Source organism: Sus scrofa, chromosome 1 (assembly GCF_054392235.1).
Source record: "Sus scrofa isolate SSC_HxYL_T2T_F1_AM1 chromosome 1, Sscrofa_HxYL_maternal_Yorkshire_Landrace_v2.0, whole genome shotgun sequence".
Classification (NCBI taxonomy): Eukaryota; Metazoa; Chordata; class Mammalia; order Artiodactyla; family Suidae; genus Sus; species Sus scrofa.
In genome coordinates, this window is record NC_139383.1 from 152,260,742 (window position 1) to 152,286,249 (window position 25,508).

Genomic DNA, 25,508 nt, shown 5'->3' on the forward strand with positions numbered 1-25,508 from the left:
CCTCAATGCCCAGCCCCGTGTGTGGACACCTTAGCGGCCCCGGGAGCTGGCCGCGGGCTCACACTTCTCTGCCCCGCCGGCACCCATGACCGGCCAGGGCACAGGCACCCAGCTCCCATTCACGTGCCCGGGACCCCTCCGTCCTGCCTTCCACGCGCCGCCCAAATCTCTGAGGATATCCCACATCATAGCCCAGGCCGCCCTGAAGGCACTGCCGCCCCGGGCACCCAACACTCCCCCTCACGGTGCTCTGCGCACACTGGCCCAGGACCTCTGGCCCTCCTGCACTTCTCTCGACCCCAGTCCGCGGCCGACTCGGCACCGCCCAGGGCCACCTGGCGCCCCACCGCCTCCACGTCTCTGGGAAATGCCGCAGGGGCTCCAGGGTTCTCGATGACCACCAAGGACTCTGCGAGGGAAAGGCACTGGCAGCCCCGCCGACCCCGTGAAGGCCCAGGCCAAGGCGTCCGACCCCGCCCAAACGGCCATCTCGGCAAGGCCCCCCGGCCGGCCTCCTCTCTCCCCACCAGAACCTGGGTCGGCAGTCCCGCCGAGGCCAAGGCCCCCGCTGCTCACCCGCAACCTACAGACACCCTCTGCGCCCGACACCGCGGGCAGGACCCCGCGGAGGCCTCAAGGAGGAAGCCGCAGGCCTGAGAGCCCAGCGGCGCTCACACACACCGCAGGCAGCCAACCCCACACTGGGCCTGCCACTCCCAAGGCTTTGCCGCCCGGCACCGGGGGCCCCGGGGCCCCGGGGCTGCCCTCGAGGAGGCCAGCCCCAAGGCTCCTCTCCCCATGGCCCTCCGGGGCCACCGGAGGCCTGCCTGCCCCCACCTGCGCCCCAGGGCTGCACGCACCCAAGGGAGCCAAGGCAACGGGACCCTCCCCCGACGGCCCCTGTGGGAGCCACGTGCCGGACCTCAGTTTGCGATGAGGAGACGGTAGTGAGTTCTCACTCATTTTGTTCAGATTTTCCAAGGAATGCGTTTGTGGGTGTCATCATCGATCCGAGCACGGGCACACCCGCGGGACGGCCACCGCCACAGCCCCCACCGCCGGGACGGCCAGCCAGCTCCCTCCTGGCCGCGGCCCGCAGGCTCCCGAGCCCAACCGCGGGCAAGCAGGTCAGCTCCACCCCCGGGAGCAGAGGGTGCGGGTCCGGGCGCCACACACCGCCCCCCGGGGGCTACCTTGGCGCAGGCCACCGCCGCTTACCATCGCCTACCAGGTGGCCATCGATCCCGCCACCGGCCGCACGCCAACACGCCTCCCACCGGCAGGAGGGACTGGCCTTCCCGGGGTCGCTCCCGACAGGCTCCGGCTTCCGCTCCCCGCGCTGGCCTCCGTCTCTCCGCCGCAGCAGCTGGGTGAGGGCGACAACGGACACGCGCAAGCACGCCTCAGCAAGGGGCCAGGCTGCCCAAGGCACAGGGGCCGGGCCCCCCACCGCCCAGGGCCTGTGGGCAGCCTGGCTGCCACCTGTCCCTGGCCTCCCCCCTCTCACTGGGTGCCAGCAGCCAAAGGGCCACACGAGTGGCCAGCACTGCCCCTTCGCTGGGGCGCCACAGCGCGACGCGGGCTGCCGCCGCCTCGCCACACCCTTCCCCCAGGAACCGCGCCTCCCTCAGGCTCCCTAAGGCCCTGCCCACCCGCACCCCTCCCAGCTTCAGAAGAGTCCACCCCAACCCCGAGTCCGATTCCGCCCCCAGGCCCACCCTGGGGCTCTCCCTCTCACCCCGATGGGAAAACACCCTCGCTCCGGCCACCGACACTGCCTGCCCACGCAGGGAGAGACACACGCGGCCCAGAGTGCTCTGCAGGAGCCTCACCTCAGGACCGCTGACGTGCCCCTGGGGGCAAGGTCTCCGCCCCGAGAGCGGCTCCGCGAGCCCTGGACCCGGGGCGCCCATGGGCACACCTGCACTCCACCCCTGCTATCCCCAGCACGCTCTCAGGACCCCGGGCAAAACACAGACCCTTCTGCTGGACCCTCCGGGACCCCAAGGGCCCTGGAGCCTGTGCGAGACCCCGCAGGGCCGCACCTCGCCCTGACCGCCAATGGCCAGGGGCGTCCCCTGCCGCCAGGCTGTGGGCTCGGGTCGCTCGCCCTTCACCCTCCAGGCCCGCCACACCAGGCCCCCTGGCGCGCGGGACCTGGGTCCCTCAGGCAGGTCTCCCCGGGGCACTCTGGGGACACCGGAGGCCTGCCTGCCCCAAACCCCGCCCCACGGCTGCCGCCTGTCCACCGGACACAACGCAACCCGCACAGACCGCCTGCCGCCGGGCGCCCGGAGCCTGCCACCAGTTGGGCGCTCGGGCCCCACGCAAGGCACACGCCACAGCCCCGCCGCCAGCACCGGAAGGCCCGCCGGGCCCCATGGGACCCTCTCCTTTGCGTGGCACACCCATGCACACCCAGGCCTCCCTAACTCCAGCACCAGCATCTCCACGGGAGACGCACTAGACCCTGGGCCCAGCGGGACCCTCGCACCGAAACTCACGCCCTCACGCCCCTTCCGCCGCCACCTGCCCCCTTTCCTCCACAGCAGACTCCCTCCTTGCCACCAGCTCCCGCCCGGCACCAGCTCGGCTGGGCTCCAGTCCGCAGGCGTGGCTAGCTCTGCTGGGTATCAACCTCACACTGCCTCCCACTGCGCAACTCCCTGTCCTCCCTCCCCGGGAACACGGCCTCAGCCAGGGCAGGGGCGCCGCACGGCCTCAATGCCCAGCCCCGTGTGTGGACACCTTAGCGGCCCCGGGAGCTGGCCGCGGGCTCACACTTCTCTGCCCCGCCGGCACCCATGACCGGCCAGGGCACAGGCACCCAGCTCCCATTCACGTGCCCGGGACCCCTCCGTCCTGCCTTCCACGCGCCGCCCAAATCTCTGAGGATATCCCACATCATAGCCCAGGCCGCCCTGAAGGCACTGCCGCCCCGGGCACCCAACACTCCCCCTCACGGTGCTCTGCGCACACTGGCCCAGGACCTCTGGCCCTCCTGCACTTCTCTCGACCCCAGTCCGCGGCCGACTCGGCACCGCCCAGGGCCACCTGGCGCCCCACCGCCTCCACGTCTCTGGGAAATGCCGCAGGGGCTCCAGGGTTCTCGATGACCACCAAGGACTCTGCGAGGGAAAGGCACTGGCAGCCCCGCCGACCCCGTGAAGGCCCAGGCCAAGGCGTCCGACCCCGCCCAAACGGCCATCTCGGCAAGGCCCCCCGGCCGGCCTCCTCTCTCCCCACCAGAACCTGGGTCGGCAGTCCCGCCGAGGCCAAGGCCCCCGCTGCTCACCCGCAACCTACAGACACCCTCTGCGCCCGACACCGCGGGCAGGACCCCGCGGAGGCCTCAAGGAGGCAGCCGCAGGCCTGAGAGCCCAGCGGCGCTCACACACACCGCAGGCAGCCCACCCCACACTGGGCCTGCCACTCCCAAGGCTTTGCCGCCCGGCACCGGGGGCCCCGGGGCCCCGGGGCTGCCCTCGAGGAGGCCAGCCCCAAGGCTCCTCTCCCCATGGCCCTCCGGGGCCACCGGAGGCCTGCCTGCCCCCACCTGCGCCCCAGGGCTGCACGCACCCAAGGGAGCCAAGGCAACGGGACCCTCCCCCGACGGCCCCTGTGGGAGCCACGTGCCGGACCTCAGTTTGCGATGAGGAGACGGTAGTGAGTTCTCACTCATTTTGTTCAGATTTTCCAAGGAATGCGTTTGTGGGTGTCATCATCGATCCGAGCACGGGCACACCCGCGGGACGGCCACCGCCACAGCCCCCACCGCCGGGACGGCCAGCCAGCTCCCTCCTGGCCGCGGCCCGCAGGCTCCCGAGCCCAACCGCGGGCAAGCAGGTCAGCTCCACCCCCGGGAGCAGAGGGTGCGGGTCCGGGCGCCACACACCGCCCCCCGGGGGCTACCTTGGCGCAGGCCACCGCCGCTTACCATCGCCTACCAGGTGGCCATCGATCCCGCCACCGGCCGCACGCCAACACGCCTCCCACCGGCAGGAGGGACTGGCCTTCCCGGGGTCGCTCCCGACAGGCTCCGGCTTCCGCTCCCCGCGCTGGCCTCCGTCTCTCCGCCGCAGCAGCTGGGTGAGGGCGACAACGGACACGCGCAAGCACGCCTCAGCAAGGGGCCAGGCTGCCCAAGGCACAGGGGCCGGGCCCCCCACCGCCCAGGGCCTGTGGGCAGCCTGGCTGCCACCTGTCCCTGGCCTCCCCCCTCTCACTGGGTGCCAGCAGCCAAAGGGCCACACGAGTGGCCAGCACTGCCCCTTCGCTGGGGCGCCACAGCGCGACGCGGGCTGCCGCCGCCTCGCCACACCCTTCCCCCAGGAACCGCGCCTCCCTCAGGCTCCCTAAGGCCCTGCCCACCCGCACCCCTCCCAGCTTCAGAAGAGTCCACCCCAACCCCGAGTCCGATTCCGCCCCCAGGCCCACCCTGGGGCTCTCCCTCTCACCCCGATGGGAAAACACCCTCGCTCCGGCCACCGACACTGCCTGCCCACGCAGGGAGAGACACACGCGGCCCAGAGTGCTCTGCAGGAGCCTCACCTCAGGACCGCTGACGTGCCCCTGGGGGCAAGGTCTCCGCCCCGAGAGCGGCTCCGCGAGCCCTGGACCCGGGGCGCCCATGGGCACACCTGCACTCCACCCCTGCTATCCCCAGCACGCTCTCAGGACCCCGGGCAAAACACAGACCCTTCTGCTGGACCCTCCGGGACCCCAAGGGCCCTGGAGCCTGTGCGAGACCCCGCAGGGCCGCACCTCGCCCTGACCGCCAATGGCCAGGGGCGTCCCCTGCCGCCAGGCTGTGGGCTCGGGTCGCTCGCCCTTCACCCTCCAGGCCCGCCACACCAGGCCCCCTGGCGCGCGGGACCTGGGTCCCTCAGGCAGGTCTCCCCGGGGCACTCTGGGGACACCGGAGGCCTGCCTGCCCCAAACCCCGCCCCACGGCTGCCGCCTGTCCACCGGACACAACGCAACCCGCACAGACCGCCTGCCGCCGGGCGCCCGGAGCCTGCCACCAGTTGGGCGCTCGGGCCCCACACAAGGCACACGCCACAGCCCCGCCGCCAGCACCGGAAGGCCCGCCGGGCCCCATGGGACCCTCTCCTTTGCGTGCCACACCCATGCACACCCAGGCCTCCCTAACTCCAGCACCAGCATCTCCACGGGAGACGCACTAGACCCTGGGCCCAGCGGGACCCTCGCACCGAAACTCACGCCCTCACGCCCCTTCCGCCGCCACCTGCCCCCTTTCCTCCACAGCAGACTCCCTCCTTGCCACCAGCTCCCGCCCGGCACCAGCTCGGCTGGGCTCCAGTCCGCAGGCGTGGCTAGCTCTGCTGGGTATCAACCTCACACTGCCTCCCACTGCGCAACTCCCTGTCCTCCCTCCCCGGGAACACGGCCTCAGCCAGGGCAGGGGCGCCGCACGGCCTCAATGCCCAGCCCCGTGTGTGGACACCTTAGCGGCCCCGGGAGCTGGCCGCGGGCTCACACTTCTATGCCCCGCCGGCACCCATGACCGGCCAGGGCACAGGCACCCAGCTCCCATTCACGTGCCCGGGACCCCTCCGTCCTGCCTTCCACGCGCCGCCCAAATCTCTGAGGATATCCCACATCATAGCCCAGGCCGCCCTGAAGGCACTGCCGCCCCGGGCACCCAACACTCCCCCTCACGGTGCTCTGCGCACACTGGCCCAGGACCTCTGGCCCTCCTGCACTTCTCTCGACCCCAGTCCGCGGCCGACTCGGCACCGCCCAGGGCCACCTGGCGCCCCACCGCCTCCACGTCTCTGGGAAATGCCGCAGGGGCTCCAGGGTTCTCGATGACCACCAAGGACTCTGCGAGGGAAAGGCACTGGCAGCCCCGCCGACCCCGTGAAGGCCCAGGCCAAGGCGTCCGACCCCGCCCAAACGGCCATCTCGGCAAGGCCCCCCGGCCGGCCTCCTCTCTCCCCACCAGAACCTGGGTCGGCAGTCCCGCCGAGGCCAAGGCCCCCGCTGCTCACCCGCAACCTACAGACACCCTCTGCGCCCGACACCGCGGGCAGGACCCCGCGGAGGCCTCAAGGAGGCAGCCGCAGGCCTCAGAGCCCAGCGGCGCTCACACACACCGCAGGCAGCCCACCCCACACTGGGCCTGCCACTCCCAAGGCTTTGCCGCCGGGCACCGGGGGCCCCGGGGCCCCGGGGCTGCCCTCGAGGAGGCCAGCCCCAAGGCTCCTCTCCCCATGGCCCTCCGGGGCCACCGGAGGCCTGCCTGCCCCCACCTGCGCCCCAGGGCTGCACGCACCCAAGGGAGCCAAGGCAACGGGACCCTCCCCCGACGTCCCCTGTGGGAGCCACGTGCCGGACCTCAGTTTGCGATGAGGAGACGGTAGTGAGTTCTCACTCATTTTGTTCAGATTTTCCAAGGAATGCGTTTGTGGGTGTCATCATCGATCCGAGCACGGGCACACCCGCGGGACGGCCACCGCCACAGCCCCCACCGCCTGGACGGCCAGCCAGCTCCCACCTGGCCGGGGCCCGCAGGCTCCCGAGCCCAACCGCGGGCAAGCAGGTCAGCTCCACCCCCGGGAGCAGAGGGTGCGGGTCCGGGCGCCACACACCGCCCCCCGGGGGCTACCTTGGCGCAGGCCACCGCCGCTTACCATCGCCTACCAGGTGGCCATCGATCCCGCCACCGGCCGCACGCCAACACGCCTCCCACCGGCAGGAGGGACTGGCCTTCCCGGGGTCGCTCCCGACAGGCTCCGGCTTCCGCTCCCCGCGCTGGCCTCCGTCTCTCCGCCGCAGCAGCTGGGTGAGGGCGACAACGGACACGCGCAAGCACGCCTCAGCAAGGGGCCAGGCTGCCCAAGGCACAGGGGCCGGGCCCCCCACCGCCCAGGGCCTGTGGGCAGCCTGGCTGCCACCTGTCCCTGGCCTCCCCCCTCTCACTGGGTGCCAGCAGCCAAAGGGCCACACGAGTGGCCAGCACTGCCCCTTCGCTGGGGCGCCACAGCGCGACGCGGGCTGCCGCCGCCTCGCCACACCCTTCCCCCAGGAACCGCGCCTCCCTCAGGCTCCCTAAGGCCCTGCCCACCCGCACCCCTCCCAGCTTCAGAAGAGTCCACCCCAACCCCGAGTCCGATTCCGCCCCCAGGCCCACCCTGGGGCTCTCCCTCTCACCCCGATGGGAAAACACCCTCGCTCCGGCCACCGACACTGCCTGCCCACGCAGGGAGAGACACACGCGGCCCAGAGTGCTCTGCAGGAGCCTCACCTCAGGACCGCTGACGTGCCCCTGGGGGCAAGGTCTCCGCCCCGAGAGCGGCTCCGCGGGCCCTGGACCCGGGGCGCCCATGGGCACACCTGCACTCCACCCCTGCTATCCCCAGCACGCTCTCAGGACCCCGGGCAAAACACAGACCCTTCTGCTGGACCCTCCGGGACCCCAAGGGCCCTGGAGCCTGTGCGAGACCCCGCAGGGCCGCACCTCGCCCTGACCGCCAATGGCCAGGGGCGTCCCCTGCCGCCAGGCTGTGGGCTCGGGTCGCTCGCCCTTCACCCTCCAGGCCCGCCACACCAGGCCCCCTGGCGCGCGGGACCTGGGTCCCTCAGGCAGGTCTCCCCGGGGCACTCTGGGGACACCGGAGGCCTGCCTGCCCCAAACCCCGCCCCACGGCTGCCGCCTGTCCACCGGACACAACGCAACCCGCACAGACCGCCTGCCGCCGGGCGCCCGGAGCCTGCCACCAGTTGGGCGCTCGGGCCCCACGCAAGGCACACGCCACAGCCCCGCCGCCAGCACCGAAAGGCCCGCCGGGCCCCATGGGACCCTCTCCATTGCGTGCCACACCCATGCACACCCAGGCCTCCCTAACTCCAGCACCAGCATCTCCACGGGAGACGCACCAGACCCTGGGCCCAGCGGGACCCTCGCACCGAAACTCACGCCCCTTCCGCCGCCACCTGCCCCCTTTCCTCCACAGCAGACTCCCTCCTTGCCACCAGCTCCCGCCCGGCACCAGCTCGGCTGGGCTCCAGTCCGCAGGCGTGGCTAGCTCTGCTGGGTATCAACCTCACACTGCCTCCCACTGCGCAACTCCCTGTCCTCCCTCCCCGGGAACACGGCCTCAGCCAGGGCAGGGGCGCCGCACGGCCTCAATGCCCAGCCCCGTGTGTGGACACCTTAGCGGCCCCGGGAGCTGGCCGCGGGCTCACACTTCTATGCCCCGCCGGCACCCATGACCGGCCAGGGCACAGGCACCCAGCTCCCATTCACGTGCCCGGGACCCCTCCGTCCTGCCTTCCACGCGCCGCCCAAATCTCTGAGGATATCCCACATCATAGCCCAGGCCGCCCTGAAGGCACTGCCGCCCCGGGCACCCAACACTCCCCCTCACGGTGCTCTGCGCACACTGGCCCAGGACCTCTGGCCCTCCTGCACTTCTCTCGACCCCAGTCCGCGGCCGACTCGGCACCGCCCAGGGCCACCTGGCGCCCACCGCCTCCACGTCTCTGGGAAATGCCGCAGGGGCTCCAGGGTTCTCGATGACCACCAAGGACTCTGCGAGGGAAAGGCACTGGCAGCCCCGCCGACCCCGTGAAGGCCCAGGCCAAGGCGTCCGACCCCGCCCAAACGGCCATCTCGGCAAGGCCCCCCGGCCTGCCTCCTCTCTCCCCACCAGAACCTGGGTCGGCAGTCCCGCTGAGGCCAAGGCCCCCGCTGCTCACCCGCAACCTACAGACACCCTCTGCGCCCGACACCGCGGGCAGGACCCCGCGGAGGCCTCAAGGAGGCAGCAGAAGGCCTGAGAGCCCAGCGGCGCTCACACACACCGCAGGCAGCCCACCCCACACTGGGCCTGCCACTCCCAAGACTTTGCCGCCGGGCACCGGGGGCCCCGGGGCCCCGGGGCTGCCCTCGAGGAGGCCAGCCCCAAGGCTCCTCTCCCCATGGCCCTCCGGGGCCACCGGAGGCCTGCCTGCCCCCACCTGCGCCCCAGGGCTGCACGCACCCAAGGGAGCCAAGGCAACGGGACCCTCCCCCGACGTCCCCTGTGGGAGCCACGTGCCGGACCTCAGTTTGCGATGAGGAGACGGTAGTGAGTTCTCACTCATTTTGTTCAGATTTTCCAAGGAATGCGTTTGTGGGTGTCATCATCGATCCGAGCACGGGCACACCCGCGGGACGGCCACCGCCACAGCCCCCACCGCCGGGACGGCCAGCCAGCTCCCTCCTGGCCGCGGCCCGCAGGCTCCCGAGCCCAACCGCGGGCAAGCAGGTCAGCTCCACCCCCGGGAGCAGAGGGTGCGGGTCCGGGCGCCACACACCGCCCCCCGGGGGCTACCTTGGCGCAGGCCACTGCCGCTTACCATCGCCTACCAGGTGGCCATCGATCCCGCCACCGGCCGCACGCCAACACGCCTCCCTCCGGCAGGAGGGACTGGCCTTCCCGGGGTCGCTCCCGACAGGCTCCGGCTTCCGCTCCCCGCGCTGGCCTCCGTCTCTCCGCCGCAGCAGCTGGGTGAGGGCGACAACGGACACGCGCAAGCACGCCTCAGCAAGGGGCCAGGCTGCCCAAGGCACAGGGGCCGGGCCCCCCACCGCCCAGGGCCTGTGGGCAGCCTGGCTGCCACCTGTCCCTGGCCTCCCCCCTCTCACTGGGTGCCAGCAGCCAAAGGGCCACACGAGTGGCCAGCACTGCCCCTTCGCTGGGGCGCCACAGCGCGACGCGGGCTGCCGCCGCCTCGCCACACCCTTCCCCCAGGAACCGCGCCTCCCTCAGGCTCCCTAAGGCCCTGCCCACCCGCACCCCTCCCAGCTTCAGAAGAGTCCACCCCAACCCCGAGTCCGATTCCGCCCCCAGGCCCACCCTGGGGCTCTCCCTCTCACCCCGATGGGAAAACACCCTCGCTCCGGCCACCGACACTGCCTGCCCACGCAGGGAGAGACACACGCGGCCCAGAGTGCTCTGCAGGAGCCTCACCTCAGGACCGCTGACGTGCCCCTGGGGGCAAGGTCTCCGCCCCGAGAGCGGCTCCGCGGGCCCTGGACCCGGGGCGCCCATGGGCACACCTGCACTCCACCCCTGCTATCCCCAGCACGCTCTCAGGACCCCGGGCAAAACACAGACCCTTCTGCTGGACCCTCCGGGACCCCAAGGGCCCTGGAGCCTGTGCGAGACCCCGCAGGGCCGCACCTCGCCCTGACCGCCAATGGCCAGGGGCGTCCCCTGCCGCCAGGCTGTGGGCTCGGGTCGCTCGCCCTTCACCCTCCAGGCCCGCCACACCAGGCCCCCTGGCGCGCGGGACCTGGGTCCCTCAGGCAGGTCTCCCCGGGGCACTCTGGGGACACCGGAGGCCTGCCTGCCCCAAACCCCGCCCCACGGCTGCCGCCTGTCCACCGGACACAACGCAACCCGCACAGACCGCCTGCCGCCGGGCGCCCGGAGCCTGCCACCAGTTGGGCGCTCGGGCCCCACGCAAGGCACACGCCACAGCCCCGCCGCCAGCACCGGAAGGCCCGCCGGGCCCCATGGGACCCTCTCCTTTGCGTGCCACACCCATGCACACCCAGGCCTCCCTAACTCCAGCACCAGCATCTCCACGGGAGACGCACCAGACCCTGGGCCCAGCGGGACCCTCGCACCGAAACTCACGCCCCTTCCGCCGCCACCTGCCCCCTTTCCTCCACAGCAGACTCCCTCCTTGCCACCAGCTCCCGCCCGGAACTAGCTCGCCTGGGCTCCAGTCCGCAGGCGTGGCTAGCTCTGCTGGGTATCAACCTCACACTGCCTCCCACTGCGCAACTCCCTGTCCTCCCTCCCCGGGAACACGGCCTCAGCCAGGGCAGGGGCGCCGCACGGCCTCAATGCCCAGCCCCGTGTGTGGACACCTTAGCGGCCCCGGGAGCTGGCCGCGGGCTCACACTTCTCTGCCCCGCTGGCACCCATGACCGGCCAGGGCACAGGCACCCAGCTCCCATTCACGTGCCCGGGACCCCTCCGTCCTGCCTTCCACGCGCCGCCCAAATCTCTGAGGATATCCCACATCATAGCCCTGGCCGCCCTGAAGGCACTGCCGCCCCGGGCACCCAACACTCCCCCTCACGGTGCTCTGCGCACACTGGCCCAGGACCTCTGGCCCTCCTGCACTTCTCTCGACCCCAGTCCGCGGCCGACTCGGCACCGCCCAGGGCCACCTGGCGCCCACCGCCTCCACGTCTCTGGGAAATGCCGCAGGGGCTCCAGGGTTCTCGATGACCACCAAGGACTCTGCGAGGGAAAGGCACTGGCAGCCCCGCCGACCCCGTGAAGGCCCAGGCCAAGGCGTCCGACCCCGCCCAAACGGCCATCTCGGCAAGGCCCCCCGGCCTGCCTCCTCTCTCCCCACCAGAACCTGGGTCGGCAGTCCCGCCGAGGCCAAGGCCCCCGCTGCTCACCCGCAACCTACAGACACCCTCTGCGCCCGACACCGCGGGCAGGACCCCGCGGAGGCCTCAAGGAGGCAGCAGAAGGCCTGAGAGCCCAGCGGCGCTCACACACACCGCAGGCAGCCCACCCCACACTGGGCCTGCCACTCCCAAGACTTTGCCGCCCGGCACCGGGGGCCCCGGGGCCCCGGGGCTGCCCTCGAGGAGGCCAGCCCCAAGGCTCCTCTCCCCATGGCCCTCCGGGGCCACCGGAGGCCTGCCTGCCCCCACCTGCGCCCCAGGGCTGCACGCACCCAAGGGAGCCAAGGCAACGGGACCCTCCCCCGACGTCCCCTGTGGGAGCCACGTGCCGGACCTCAGTTTGCGATGAGGAGACGGTAGTGAGTTCTCACTCATTTTGTTCAGATTTTCCAAGGAATGCGTTTGTGGGTGTCATCATCGATCCGAGCACGGGCACACCCGCGGGACGGCCACCGCCACAGCCCCCACCGCCGGGACGGCCAGCCAGCTCCCTCCTGGCCGCGGCCCGCAGGCTCCCGAGCCCAACCGTGGGCAAGCAGGTCAGCTCCACCCCCGGGAGCAGAGGGTGCGGGTCCGGGCGCCACACACCGCCCCCCGGGGGCTACCTTGGCGCAGGCCACTGCCGCTTACCATCGCCTACCAGGTGGCCATCGATCCCGCCACCGGCCGCACGCCAACACGCCTCCCTCCGGCAGGAGGGACTGGCCTTCCCGGGGTCGCTCCCGACAGGCTCCGGCTTCCGCTCCCCGCGCTGGCCTCCGTCTCTCCGCCGCAGCAGCTGGGTGAGGGCGACAACGGACACGCGCAAGCACGCCTCAGCAAGGGGCCAGGCTGCCCAAGGCACAGGGGCCGGGCCCCCCACCGCCCAGGGCCTGTGGGCAGCCTGGCTGCCACCTGTCCCTGGCCTCCCCCCTCTCACTGGGTGCCAGCAGCCAAAGGGCCACACGAGTGGCCAGCACTGCCCCTTCGCTGGGGCGCCACAGCGCGACGCGGGCTGCCGCCGCCTCGCCACACCCTTCCCCCAGGAACCGCGCCTCCCTCAGGCTCCCTAAGGCCCTGCCCACCCGCACCCCTCCCAGCTTCAGAAGAGTCCACCCCAACCCCGAGTCCGATTCCGCCCCCAGGCCCACCCTGGGGCTCTCCCTCTCACCCCGATGGGAAAACACCCTCGCTCCGGCCACCGACACTGCCTGCCCACGCAGGGAGAGACACACGCGGCCCAGAGTGCTCTGCAGGAGCCTCACCTCAGGACCGCTGACGTGCCCCTGGGGGCAAGGTCTCCGCCCCGAGAGCGGCTCCGCGGGCCCTGGACCCGGGGCGCCCATGGGCACACCTGCACTCCACCCCTGCTATCCCCAGCACGCTCTCAGGACCCCGGGCAAAACACAGACCCTTCTGCTGGACCCTCCGGGACCCCAAGGGCCCTGGAGCCTGTGCGAGACCCCGCAGGGCCGCACCTCGCCCTGACCGCCAATGGCCAGGGGCGTCCCCTGCCGCCAGGCTGTGGGCTCGGGTCGCTCGCCCTTCACCCTCCAGGCCCGCCACACCAGGCCCCCTGGCGCGCGGGACCTGGGTCCCTCAGGCAGGTCTCCCCGGGGCACTCTGGGGACACCGGAGGCCTGCCTGCCCCAAACCCCGCCCCACGGCTGCCGCCTGTCCACCGGACACAACGCAACCCGCACAGACCGCCTGCCGCCGGGCGCCCGGAGCCTGCCACCAGTTGGGCGCTCGGGCCCCACGCAAGGCACACGCCACAGCCCCGCCGCCAGCACCGGAAGGCCCGCCGGGCCCCATGGGACCCTCTCCTTTGCGTGCCACACCCATGCACACCCAGGCCTCCCTAACTCCAGCACCAGCATCTCCACGGGAGACGCACCAGACCCTGGGCCCAGCGGGACCCTCGCACCGAAACTCACGCCCCTTCCGCCGCCACCTGCCCCCTTTCCTCCACAGCAGACTCCCTCCTTGCCACCAGCTCCCGCCCGGCACCAGCTCGGCTGGGCTCCAGTCCGCAGGCGTGGCTAGCTCTGCTGGGTATCAACCTCACACTGCCTCCCACTGCGCAACTCCCTGTCCTCCCTCCCCGGGAACACGGCCTCAGCCAGGGCAGGGGCGCCGCACGGCCTCAATGCCCAGCCCCGTGTGTGGACACCTTAGCGGCCCCGGGAGCTGGCCGCGGGCTCACACTTCTCTGCCCCGCTGGCACCCATGACCGGCCAGGGCACAGGCACCCAGCTCCCATTCACGTGCCCGGGACCCCTCCGTCCTGCCTTCCACGCGCCGCCCAAATCTCTGAGGATATCCCACATCATAGCCCTGGCCGCCCTGAAGGCACTGCCGCCCCGGGCACCCAACACTCCCCCTCACGGTGCTCTGCGCACACTGGCCCAGGACCTCTGGCCCTCCTGCACTTCTCTCGACCCCAGTCCGCGGCCGACTCGGCACCGCCCAGGGCCACCTGGCGCCCCACCGCCTCCACCTCTCTGGGAAATGCCGCAGGGGCTCCAGGGTTCTCGATGACCACCAAGGACTCTGCGAGGGAAAGGCACTGGCAGCCCCGCCGACCCCGTGAAGGCCCAGGCCAAGGCGTCCGACCCCGCCCAAACGGCCATCTCGGCAAGGCCCCCCGGCCGGCCTCCTCTCTCCCCACCAGAACCTGGGTCGGCAGTCCCGCCGAGGCCAAGGCCCCCGCTGCTCACCCGCAACCTACAGACACCCTCTGCGCCCAACACCGCGGGCAGGACCCCGCGGAGGCCTCAAGGAGGCAGCCGCAGGCCTGAGAGCCCAGCGGCGCTCACACACACCGCAGGCAGCCCACCCCACACTGGGCCTGCCACTCCCAAGGCTTTGCCGCCCGGCACCGGGGGCCCCGGGGCCCCGGGGCTGCCCTCGAGGAGGCCAGCCCCAAGGCTCCTCTCCCCATGGCCCTCCGGGGCCACCGGAGGCCTGCCTGCCCCCACCTGCGCCCCAGGGCTGCACGCACCCAAGGGAGCCAAGGCAACGGGACCCTCCCCCGACGTCCCCTGTGGGAGCCACGTGCCGGACCTCAGTTTGCGATGAGGAGACGGTAGTGAGTTCTCACTCATTTTGTTCAGATTTTCCAAGGAATGCGTTTGTGGGTGTCATCATCGATCCGAGCACGGGCACACCCGCGGGACGGCCACCGCCACAGCCCCCACCGCCGGGACGGCCAGCCAGCTCCCTCCTGGCCGCGGCCCGCAGGCTCCCGAGCCCAACCGCGGGCAAGCAGGTCAGCTCCACCCCCGGGAGCAGAGGGTGCGGGTCCGGGCGCCACACACCGCCCCCCGGGGGCTACCTTGGCGCAGGCCACCGCCGCTTACCATCGCCTACCAGGTGGCCATCGATCCCGCCACCGGCCGCACGCCAACACGCCTCCCTCCGGCAGGAGGGACTGGCCTTCCCGGGGTCGCTCCCGACAGGCTCCGGCTTCCGCTCCCCGCGCTGGCCTCCGTCTCTCCGCCGCAGCAGCTGGGTGAGGGCGACAACGGACACGCGCAAGCACGCCTCAGCAAGGGGCCAGGCTGCCCAAGGCACAGGGGCCGGGCCCCCCACCGCCCAGGGCCTGTGGGCAGCCTGGCTGCCACCTGTCCCTGGCCTCCCCCCTCTCACTGGGTGCCAGCAGCCAAAGGGCCACACGAGTGGCCAGCACTGCCCCTTCGCTGGGGCGCCACAGCGCGACGCGGGCTGCCGCCGCCTCGCCACACCCTTCCCCCAGGAACCGCGCCTCCCTCAGGCTCCCTAAGGCCCTGCCCACCCGCACCCCTCCCAGCTTCAGAAGAGTCCACCCCAACCCCGAGTCCGATTCCGCCCCCAGGCCCACCCTGGGGCTCTCCCTCTCACCCCGATGGGAAAACACCCTCGCTCCGGCCACCGACACTGCCTGCCCACGCAGGGAGAGACACACGCGGCCCAGAGTGCTCTGCAGGAGCCTCACCTCAGGACCGCTGACGTGCCCCTGGGGGCAAGGTCTCCGCCCCGAGAGCGGCTCCGCGGGCCCTGGACCCGGGGCGCCCATGGGCACACCTGCACTCCACCCCTGCTATCCCCAGCACGCTCTCAGGACCCCGGGCAAAACACAGACCCTTCTGCTGGACCCTCCGGGACCCCAAGGGCCCTGGAGCCTGTGCGAGACCCCGCAGGGCCGCACCTCGCCCTGACCGCCAATGGCCAGGGGCGTCCCCTGCCGCCAGGCTGTGGGCTCGGGTCGCTCGCCCTTCACCCTCCAGGCCCGCCACACCAGGCCCCCTGGCGCGCGGGACCTGGGTCCCTCAGGCAGGTCTCCCCGGGGCACTCTGGGGACACCGGAGGCCTGCCTGCCCCAAACCCCGCCCCACGGCTGCCGCCTGTCCACCGGACACAACGCAACCCGCACAGACCGCCTGCCGCCGGGCGCCCGGAGCCTGCCACCAGTTGGGCGCTCGGGCCCCACGCAAGGCACACGCCACAGCCCCGCCGCCAGCACCGAAAGGCCCGCCGGGCCCCATGGGACCCTCTCCTTTGCGTGCCACACCCATGCACACCCAGGCCTCCCTAACTCCAGCACCAGCATCTCCACGGGAGACGCACCAGACCCTGGGCCCAGCGGGACCCTCGCACCGAAACTCACGCCCCTTCCGCCGCCACCTGCCCCCTTTCCTCCACAGCAGACTCCCTCCTTGCCACCAGCTCCCGCCCGGCACCAGCTCGGCTGGGCTCCAGTCCGCAGGCGTGGCTAGCTCTGCTGGGTATCAACCTCACACTGCCTCCCACTGCGCAACTCCCTGTCCTCCCTCCCCGGGAACACGGCCTCAGCCAGGGCAGGGGCGCCGCACGGCCTCAATGCCCAGCCCCGTGTGTGGACACCTTAGCGGCCCCGGGAGCTGGCCGCGGGCTCACACTTCTATGCCCCGCCGGCACCCATGACCGGCCAGGGCACAGGCACCCAGCTCCCATTCACGTGCCCGGGACCCCTCCGTCCTGCCTTCCACGCGCCGCCCAAATCTCTGAGGATATCCCACATCATAGCCCAGGCCGCCCTGAAGGCACTGCCGCCCCGGGCAACCAACACTCCCCCTCACGGTGCTCTGCGCACACTGGCCCAGGACCTCTGGCCCTCCTGCACTTCTCTCGACCCCAGTCCGCGGCCGACTCGGCACCGCCCAGGGCCACCTGGCGCCCACCGCCTCCACGTCTCTGGGAAATGCCGCAGGGGCTCCAGGGTTCTCGATGACCACCAAGGACTCTGCGAGGGAAAGGCACTGGCAGCCCCGCCGACCCCGTGAAGGCCCAGGCCAAGGCGTCCGACCCCGCCCAAACGGCCATCTCGGCAAGGCCCCCCGGCCGGCCTCCTCTCTCCCCACCAGAACCTGGGTCGGCAGTCCCGCCGAGGCCAAGGCCCCCGCTGCTCACCCGCAACCTACAGACACACTCTGCGCCCGACACCGCGGGCAGGACCCCGCGGAGGCCTCAAGGAGGCAGCCGCAGGCCTGAGAGCCCAGCGGCGCTCACACACACCGCAGGCAGCCCACCCCACACTGGGCCTGCCACTCCCAAGACTTTGCCGCCGGGCACCGGGGGCCCCGGGGCCCCGGGGCTGCCCTCGAGGAGGCCAGCCCCAAGGCTCCTCTCCCCATGGCCCTCCGGGGCCACCGGAGGCCTGCCTGCCCCCACCTGCGCCCCAGGGCTGCACGCACCCAAGGGAGCCAAGGCAACGGGACCCTCCCCCGACGTCCCCTGTGGGAGCCACGTGCCGGACCTCAGTTTGCGATGAGGAGACGGTAGTGAGTTCTCACTCATTTTGTTCAGATTTTCCAAGGAATGCGTTTGTGGGTGTCATCATCGATCCGAGCACGGGCACACCCGCGGGACGGCCACCGCCACAGCCCCCACCGCCGGGCCGGCCAGCCAGCTCCCTCCTGGCCGCGGCCCGCAGGCTCCCGAGCCCAACCGCGGGCAAGCAGGTCAGCTCCACCCCCGGGAGCAGAGGGTGCGGGTCCGGGCGCCACACACCGCCCCCCGGGGGCTACCTTGGCGCAGGCCACTGCCGCTTACCATCGCCTACCAGGTGGCCATCGATCCCGCCACCGGCCGCACGCCAACACGCCTCCCTCCGGCAGGAGGGACTGGCCTTCCCGGGGTCGCTCCCGACAGGCTCCGGCTTCCGCTCCCCGCGCTGGCCTCCGTCTCTCCGCCGCAGCAGCTGGGTGAGGGCGACAACGGACACGCGCAAGCACGCCTCAGCAAGGGGCCAGGCTGCCCAAGGCACAGGGGCCGGGCCCCCCACCGCCCAGGGCCTGTGGGCAGCCTGGCTGCCACCTGTCCCTGGCCTCCCCCCTCTCACTGGGTGCCAGCAGCCAAAGGGCCACACGAGTGGCCAGCACTGCCCCTTCGCTGGGGCGCCACAGCGCGACGCGGGCTGCCGCCGCCTCGCCACACCCTTCCCCCAGGAACCGCGCCTCCCTCAGGCTCCCTAAGGCCCTGCCCACCCGCACCCCTCCCAGCTTCAGAAGAGTCCACCCCAACCCCGAGTCCGATTCCGCCCCCAGGCCCACCCTGGGGCTCTCCCTCTCACCCCGATGGGAAAACACCCTCGCTCCGGCCACCGACACTGCCTGCCCACGCAGGGAGAGACACACGCGGCCCAGAGTGCTCTGCAGGAGCCTCACCTCAGGACCGCTGACGTGCCCCTGGGGGCAAGGTCTCCGCCCCGAGAGCGGCTCCGCGGGCCCTGGACCCGGGGCGCCCATGGGCACACCTGCACTCCACCCCTGCTATCCCCAGCACGCTCTCAGGACCCCGGGCAAAACACAGACCCTTCTGCTGGACCCTCCGGGACCCCAAGGGCCCTGGAGCCTGTGCGAGACCCCGCAGGGCCGCACCTCGCCCTGACCGCCAATGGCCAGGGGCGTCCCCTGCCGCCAGGCTGTGGGCTCGGGTCGCTCGCCCTTCACCCTCCAGGCCCGCCACACCAGGCCCCCTGGCGCGCGGGACCTGGGTCCCTCAGGCAGGTCTCCCCGGGGCACTCTGGGGACACCGGAGGCCTGCCTGCCCCAAACCCCGCCCCACGGCTGCCGCCTGTCCACCGGACACAACGCAACCCGCACAGACCGCCTGCCGCCGGGCGCCCGGAGCCTGCCACCAGTTGGGCGCTCGGGCCCCACGCAAGGCACACGCCACAGCCCCGCCGCCAGCACCGGAAGGCCCGCCGGGCCCCATGGGACCCTCTCCTTTGCGTGCCACACCCATGCACACCCAGGCCTCCCTAACTCCAGCACCAGCATCTCCACGGGAGACGCACCAGACCCTGGGCCCAGCGGGACCCTCGCACCGAAACTCACGCCCCTTCCGCCGCCACCTGCCCCCTTTCCTCCACAGCAGACTCCCTCCTTGCCACCAGCTCCCGCCCGGAACTAGCTCGCCTGGGCTCCAGTCCGCAGGCGTGGCTAGCTCTGCTGGGTATCAACCTCACACTGCCTCCCACTGCGCAACTCCCTGTCCTCCCTCCCCGGGAACACGGCCTCAGCCAGGGCAGGGGCGCCGCACGGCCTCAATGCCCAGCCCCGTGTGTGGACACCTTAGCGGCCCCGGGAGCTGGCCGCGGGCTCACACTTCTCTGCCCCGCCGGCACCCATGACCGGCCAGGGCACAGGCACCCAGCTCCCATTCACGTGCCCGGGACCCCTCCGTCCTGCCTTCCACGCGCCGCCCAAATCTCTGAGGATATCCCACATCATAGCCCAGGCCGCCCTGAAGGCACTGCCGCCCCGGGCACCCAACACTCCCCCTCACGGTGCTCTGCGCACACTGGCCCAGGACCTCTGGCCCTCCTGCACTTCTCTCGACCCCAGTCCGCGGCCGACTCGGCACCGCCCAGGGCCACCTGGCGCCCCACCGCCTCCACGTCTCTGGGAAATGCCGCAGGAGCTCCAGGGTTCTCGATGACCACCAAGGACTCTGCGAGGGAAAGGCACTGGCAGCCCCGCCGACCCCGTGAAGGCCCAGGCCAAGGCGTCCGACCCCGCCCAAACGGCCATCTCGGCAAGGCCCCCCGGCCGGCCTCCTCTCTCCCCACCAGAACCTGGGTCGGCAGTCCCGCCGAGGCCAAGGCCCCCGCTGCTCACCCGCAACCTACAGACACCCTCTGCGCCCGACACCGCGGGCAGGACCCCGCGGAGGCCTCAAGGAGGCAGCAGAAGGCCTGAGAGCCCAGCGGCGCTCACACACACCGCAGGCAGCCCACCCCACACTGGGCCTGCCACTCCCAAGGCTTTGCCGCCGGGCACCGGGGGCCCCGGGGCCCCGGGGCTGCCCTCGAGGAGGCCAGCCCCAAGGCTCCTCTCCCCATGGCCCTCCGGGGCCACCGGAGGCCTGCCTGCCCCCACCTGCGCCCCAGGGCTGCACGCACCCAAGGGAGCCAAGGCAACGGGACCCTCCCCCGACGTCCCCTGTGGGAGCCACGTGCCGGACCTCAGTTTGCGATGAGGAGACGGTAGTGAGTTCTCACTCATTTTGTTCAGATTTTCCAAGGAATGCGTTTGTGGGTGTCATCATCGATCCGAGCACGGGCACACCCGCGGGACGGCCACCGCCACAGCCCCCACCGCCGGGACGGCCAGCCAGCTCCCTCCTGGCCGCGGCCCGCAGGCTCCCGAGCCCAACCGCGGGCAAGCAGGTCAGCTCCACCCCCGGGAGCAGAGGGTGCGGGTCCGGGCGCCACACACCGCCCCCCGGGGGCTACCTTGGCGCAGGCCACTGCCGCTTACCATCGCCTACCAGGTGGCCATCGATCCCGCCACCGGCCGCACGCCAACACGCCTCCCTCCGGCAGGAGGGACTGGCCTTCCCGGGGTCGCTCCCGACAGGCTCCGGCTTCCGCTCCCCGCGCTGGCCTCCGTCTCTCCGCCGCAGCAGCTGGGTGAGGGCGACAACGGACACGCGCAAGCACGCCTCAGCAAGGGGCCAGGCTGCCCAAGGCACAGGGGCCGGGCCCCCCACCGCCCAGGGCCTGTGGGCAGCCTGGCTGCCACCTGTCCCTGGCCTCCCCCCTCTCACTGGGTGCCAGCAGCCAAAGGGCCACACGAGTGGCCAGCACTGCCCCTTCGCTGGGGCGCCACAGCGCGACGCGGGCTGCCGCCGCCTCGCCACACCCTTCCCCCAGGAACCGCGCCTCCCTCAGGCTCCCTAAGGCCCTGCCCACCCGCACCCCTCCCAGCTTCAGAAGAGTCCACCCCAACCCCGAGTCCGATTCCGCCCCCAGGCCCACCCTGGGGCTCTCCCTCTCACCCCGATGGGAAAACACCCTCGCTCCGGCCACCGACACTGCCTGCCCACGCAGGGAGAGACACACGCGGCCCAGAGTGCTCTGCAGGAGCCTCACCTCAGGACCGCTGACGTGCCCCTGGGGGCAAGGTCTCCGCCCCGAGAGCGGCTCCGCGGGCCCTGGACCCGGGGCGCCCATGGGCACACCTGCACTCCACCCCTGCTATCCCCAGCACGCTCTCAGGACCCCGGGCAAAACACAGACCCTTCTGCTGGACCCTCCGGGACCCCAAGGGCCCTGGAGCCTGGGCGAGACCCCGCAGGGCCGCACCTCGCCCTGACCGCCAATGGCCAGGGGCGTCCCCTGCCGCCAGGCTGTGGGCTCGGGTCGCTCGCCCTTCACCCTCCAGGCCCGCCACACCAGGCCCCCTGGCGCGCGGGACCTGGGTCCCTCAGGCAGGTCTCCCCGGGGCACTCTGGGGACACCGGAGGCCTGCCTGCCCCAAACCCCGCCCCACGGCTGCCGCCTGTCCACCGGACACAACGCAACCCGCACAGACCGCCTGCCGCCGGGCGCCCGGAGCCTGCCACCAGTTGGGCGCTCGGGCCCCACGCAAGGCACACGCCACAGCCCCGCCGCCAGCACCGGAAGGCCCGCCGGGCCCCATGGGACCCTCTCCTTTGCGTGCCACACCCATGCACACCCAGGCCTCCCTAACTCCAGCACCAGCATCTCCACGGGAGACGCACTAGACCCTGGGCCCAGCGGGACCCTCGCACCGAAACTCACGCCCTCACGCCCCTTCCGCCGCCACCTGCCCCCTTTCCTCCACAGCAGACTCCCTCCTTGCCACCAGCTCCCGCCCGGCACCAGCTCGGCTGGGCTCCAGTCCGCAGGCGTGGCTAGCTCTGCTGGGTATCAACCTCACACTGCCTCCCACTGCGCAACTCCCTGTCCTCCCTCCCCGGGAACACGGCCTCAGCCAGGGCAGGGGCGCCGCACGGCCTCAATGCCCAGCCCCGTGTGTGGACACCTTAGCGGCCCCGGGAGCTGGCCGCGGGCTCACACTTCTCTGCCCCGCCGGCACCCATGACCGGCCAGGGCACAGGCACCCAGCTCCCATTCACGTGCCCGGGACCCCTCCGTCCTGCCTTCCACGCGCCGCCCAAATCTCTGAGGATATCCCACATCATAGCCCAGGCCGCCCTGAAGGCACTGCCGCCCCGGGCACCCAACACTCCCCCTCACGGTGCTCTGCGCACACTGGCCCAGGACCTCTGGCCCTCCTGCACTTCTCTCGACCCCAGTCCGCGGCCGACTCGGCACCGCCCAGGGCCACCTGGCGCCCCACCGCCTCCACGTCTCTGGGAAATGCCGCAGGAGCTCCAGGGTTCTCGATGACCACCAAGGACTCTGCGAGGGAAAGGCACTGGCAGCCCCGCCGACCCCGTGAAGGCCCAGGCCAAGGCGTCCGACCCCGCCCAAACGGCCATCTCGGCAAGGCCCCCCGGCCGGCCTCCTCTCTCCCCACCAGAACCTGGGTCGGCAGTCCCGCCGAGGCCAAGGCCCCCGCTGCTCACCCGCAACCTACAGACACCCTCTGCGCCCGACACCGCGGGCAGGACCCCGCGGAGGCCTCAAGGAGGCAGCAGAAGGCCTGAGAGCCCAGCGGCGCTCACACACACCGCAGGCAGCCCACCCCACACTGGGCCTGCCACTCCCAAGGCTTTGCCGCCGGGCACCGGGGGCCCCGGGGCCCCGGGGCTGCCCTCGAGGAGGCCAGCCCCAAGGCTCCTCTCCCCATGGCCCTCCGGGGCCACCGGAGGCCTGCCTGCCCCCACCTGCGCCCCAGGGCTGCACGCACCCAAGGGAGCCAAGGCAACGGGACCCTCCCCCGACGTCCCCTGTGGGAGCCACGTGCCGGACCTCAGTTTGCGATGAGGAGACGGTAGTGAGTTCTCACTCATTTTGTTCAGATTTTCCAAGGAATGCGTTTGTGGGTGTCATCATCGATCCGAGCACGGGCACACCCGCGGGACGGCCACCGCCACAGCCCCCACCGCCGGGACGGCCAGCCAGCTCCCTCCTGGCCGCGGCCCGCAGGCTCCCGAGCCCAACCGCGGGCAAGCAGGTCAGCTCCACCCCCGGGAGCAGAGGGTGCGGGTCCGGGCGCCACACACCGCCCCCCGGGGGCTACCTTGGCGCAGGCCACTGCCGCTTACCATCGCCTACCAGGTGGCCATCGATCCCGCCACCGGCCGCACGCCAACACGCCTCCCTCCGGCAGGAGGGACTGGCCTTCCCGGGGTCGCTCCCGACAGGCTCCGGCTTCCGCTCCCCGCGCTGGCCTCCGTCTCTCCGCCGCAGCAGCTGGGTGAGGGCGACAACGGACACGCGCAAGCACGCCTCAGCAAGGGGCCAGGCTGCCCAAGGCACAGGGGCCGGGCCCCCCACCGCCCAGGGCCTGTGGGCAGCCTGGCTGCCACCTGTCCCTGGCCTCCCCCCTCTCACTGGGTGCCAGCAGCCAAAGGGCCACACGAGTGGCCAGCACTGCCCCTTCGCTGGGGCGCCACAGCGCGACGCGGGCTGCCGCCGCCTCGCCACACCCTTCCCCCAGGAACCGCGCCTCCCTCAGGCTCCCTAAGGCCCTGCCCACCCGCACCCCTCCCAGCTTCAGAAGAGTCCACCCCAACCCCGAGTCCGATTCCGCCCCCAGGCCCACCCTGGGGCTCTCCCTCTCACCCCGATGGGAAAACACCCTCGCTCCGGCCACCGACACTGCCTGCCCACGCAGGGAGAGACACACGCGGCCCAGAGTGCTCTGCAGGAGCCTCACCTCAGGACCGCTGACGTGCCCCTGGGGGCAAGGTCTCCGCCCCGAGAGCGGCTCCGCGGGCCCTGGACCCGGGGCGCCCATGGGCACACCTGCACTCCACCCCTGCTATCCCCAGCACGCTCTCAGGACCCCGGGCAAAACACAGACCCTTCTGCTGGACCCTCCGGGACCCCAAGGGCCCTGGAGCCTGGGCGAGACCCCGCAGGGCCGCACCTCGCCCTGACCGCCAATGGCCAGGGGCGTCCCCTGCCGCCAGGCTGTGGGCTCGGGTCGCTCGCCCTTCACCCTCCAGGCCCGCCACACCAGGCCCCCTGGCGCGCGGGACCTGGGTCCCTCAGGCAGGTCTCCCCGGGGCACTCTGGGGACACCGGAGGCCTGCCTGCCCCAAACCCCGCCCCACGGCTGCCGCCTGTCCACCGGACACAACGCAACCCGCACAGACCGCCTGCCGCCGGGCGCCCGGAGCCTGCCACCAGTTGGGCGCTCGGGCCCCACGCAAGGCACACGCCACAGCCCCGCCGCCAGCACCGGAAGGCCCGCCGGGCCCCATGGGACCCTCTCCTTTGCGTGCCACACCCATGCACACCCAGGCCTCCCTAACTCCAGCACCAGCATCTCCACGGGAGACGCACTAGACCCTGGGCCCAGCGGGACCCTCGCACCGAAACTCACGCCCTCACGCCCCTTCCGCCGCCACCTGCCCCCTTTCCTCCACAGCAGACTCCCTCCTTGCCACCAGCTCCCGCCCGGCACCAGCTCGGCTGGGCTCCAGTCCGCAGGCGTGGCTAGCTCTGCTGGGTATCAACCTCACACTGCCTCCCACTGCGCAACTCCCTGTCCTCCCTCCCCGGGAACACGGCCTCAGCCAGGGCAGGGGCGCCGCACGGCCTCAATGCCCAGCCCCGTGTGTGGACACCTTAGCGGCCCCGGGAGCTGGCCGCGGGCTCACACTTCTCTGCCCCGCCGGCACCCATGACCGGCCAGGGCACAGGCACCCAGCTCCCATTCACGTGCCCGGGACCCCTCCGTCCTGCCTTCCACGCGCCGCCCAAATCTCTGAGGATATCCCACATCATAGCCCAGGCCGCCCTGAAGGCACTGCCGCCCCGGGCACCCAACACTCCCCCTCACGGTGCTCTGCGCACACTGGCCCAGGACCTCTGGCCCTCCTGCACTTCTCTCGACCCCAGTCCGCGGCCGACTCGGCACCGCCCAGGGCCACCTGGCGCCCCACCGCCTCCACGTCTCTGGGAAATGCCGCAGGGGCTCCAGGGTTCTCGATGACCACCAAGGACTCTGCGAGGGAAAGGCACTGGCAGCCCCGCCGACCCCGTGAAGGCCCAGGCCAAGGCGTCCGACCCCGCCCAAACGGCCATCTCGGCAAGGCCCCCCGGCCGGCCTCCTCTCTCCCCACCAGAACCTGGGTCGGCAGTCCCGCCGAGGCCAAGGCCCCCGCTGCTCACCCGCAACCTACAGACACCCTCTGCGCCCGACACCGCGGGCAGGACCCCGCGGAGGCCTCAAGGAGGCAGCCGCAGGCCTGAGAGCCCAGCGGCGCTCACACACACCGCAGGCAGCCCACCCCACACTGGGCCTGCCACTCCCAAGGCTTTGCCGCCCGGCACCGGGGGCCCCGGGGCCCCGGGGCTGCCCTCGAGGAGGCCAGCCCCAAGGCTCCTCTCCCCATGGCCCTCCGGGGCCACCGGAGGCCTGCCTGCCCCCACCTGCGCCCCAGGGCTGCACGCACCCAAGGGAGCCAAGGCAACGGGACCCTCCCCCGACGTCCCCTGTGGGAGCCACGTGCCGGACCTCAGTTTGCGATGAGGAGACGGTAGTGAGTTCTCACTCATTTTGTTCAGATTTTCCAAGGAATGCGTTTGTGGGTGTCATCATCGATCCGAGCACGGGCACACCCGCGGGACGGCCACCGCCACAGCCCCCACCGCCGGGACGGCCAGCCAGCTCCC

The 25,508-nt window shown here is 72.2% G+C and overlaps 10 non-coding genes across 10 annotated transcripts; all 10 read right to left on the reverse strand.

The window, feature by feature from the left end:
• Nucleotides 1-918: 918 nt before the first annotated feature.
• Nucleotides 919-1,012, reverse strand: LOC146406763 (small nucleolar RNA SNORD116). Its single transcript, XR_014834224.1, has one exon. It is a non-coding gene; the product is annotated as a small nucleolar RNA SNORD116 (small nucleolar RNA).
• Nucleotides 1,013-3,637: 2,625 nt separating this feature from the next.
• LOC146406764 (small nucleolar RNA SNORD116) lies at nt 3,638-3,731 on the reverse strand. The gene has a single exon (XR_014834234.1). It is a non-coding gene; the product is annotated as a small nucleolar RNA SNORD116 (small nucleolar RNA).
• Nucleotides 3,732-6,356: 2,625 nt separating this feature from the next.
• Nucleotides 6,357-6,450, reverse strand: LOC146406765 (small nucleolar RNA SNORD116). The gene has a single exon (XR_014834235.1). It is a non-coding gene; the product is annotated as a small nucleolar RNA SNORD116 (small nucleolar RNA).
• Nucleotides 6,451-9,066: 2,616 nt separating this feature from the next.
• LOC146406766 (small nucleolar RNA SNORD116) lies at nt 9,067-9,160 on the reverse strand. The gene has a single exon (XR_014834236.1). It is a non-coding gene; the product is annotated as a small nucleolar RNA SNORD116 (small nucleolar RNA).
• Nucleotides 9,161-11,776: 2,616 nt separating this feature from the next.
• On the reverse strand, nt 11,777-11,870 carry LOC146406767 (small nucleolar RNA SNORD116). Its single transcript, XR_014834237.1, has one exon. It is a non-coding gene; the product is annotated as a small nucleolar RNA SNORD116 (small nucleolar RNA).
• Nucleotides 11,871-14,487: 2,617 nt separating this feature from the next.
• LOC146406768 (small nucleolar RNA SNORD116) lies at nt 14,488-14,581 on the reverse strand. Its single transcript, XR_014834239.1, has one exon. It is a non-coding gene; the product is annotated as a small nucleolar RNA SNORD116 (small nucleolar RNA).
• Nucleotides 14,582-17,197: 2,616 nt separating this feature from the next.
• On the reverse strand, nt 17,198-17,291 carry LOC146406769 (small nucleolar RNA SNORD116). The gene has a single exon (XR_014834241.1). It is a non-coding gene; the product is annotated as a small nucleolar RNA SNORD116 (small nucleolar RNA).
• A 2,617-nt stretch (nt 17,292-19,908) lies between these two features.
• LOC146406770 (small nucleolar RNA SNORD116) lies at nt 19,909-20,002 on the reverse strand. The gene has a single exon (XR_014834242.1). It is a non-coding gene; the product is annotated as a small nucleolar RNA SNORD116 (small nucleolar RNA).
• A 2,625-nt stretch (nt 20,003-22,627) lies between these two features.
• LOC146406771 (small nucleolar RNA SNORD116) lies at nt 22,628-22,721 on the reverse strand. Its single transcript, XR_014834243.1, has one exon. It is a non-coding gene; the product is annotated as a small nucleolar RNA SNORD116 (small nucleolar RNA).
• Nucleotides 22,722-25,346: 2,625 nt separating this feature from the next.
• LOC146406772 (small nucleolar RNA SNORD116) lies at nt 25,347-25,440 on the reverse strand. The gene has a single exon (XR_014834244.1). It is a non-coding gene; the product is annotated as a small nucleolar RNA SNORD116 (small nucleolar RNA).
• Between the last annotated feature and the right edge of the window lie 68 nt (nt 25,441-25,508).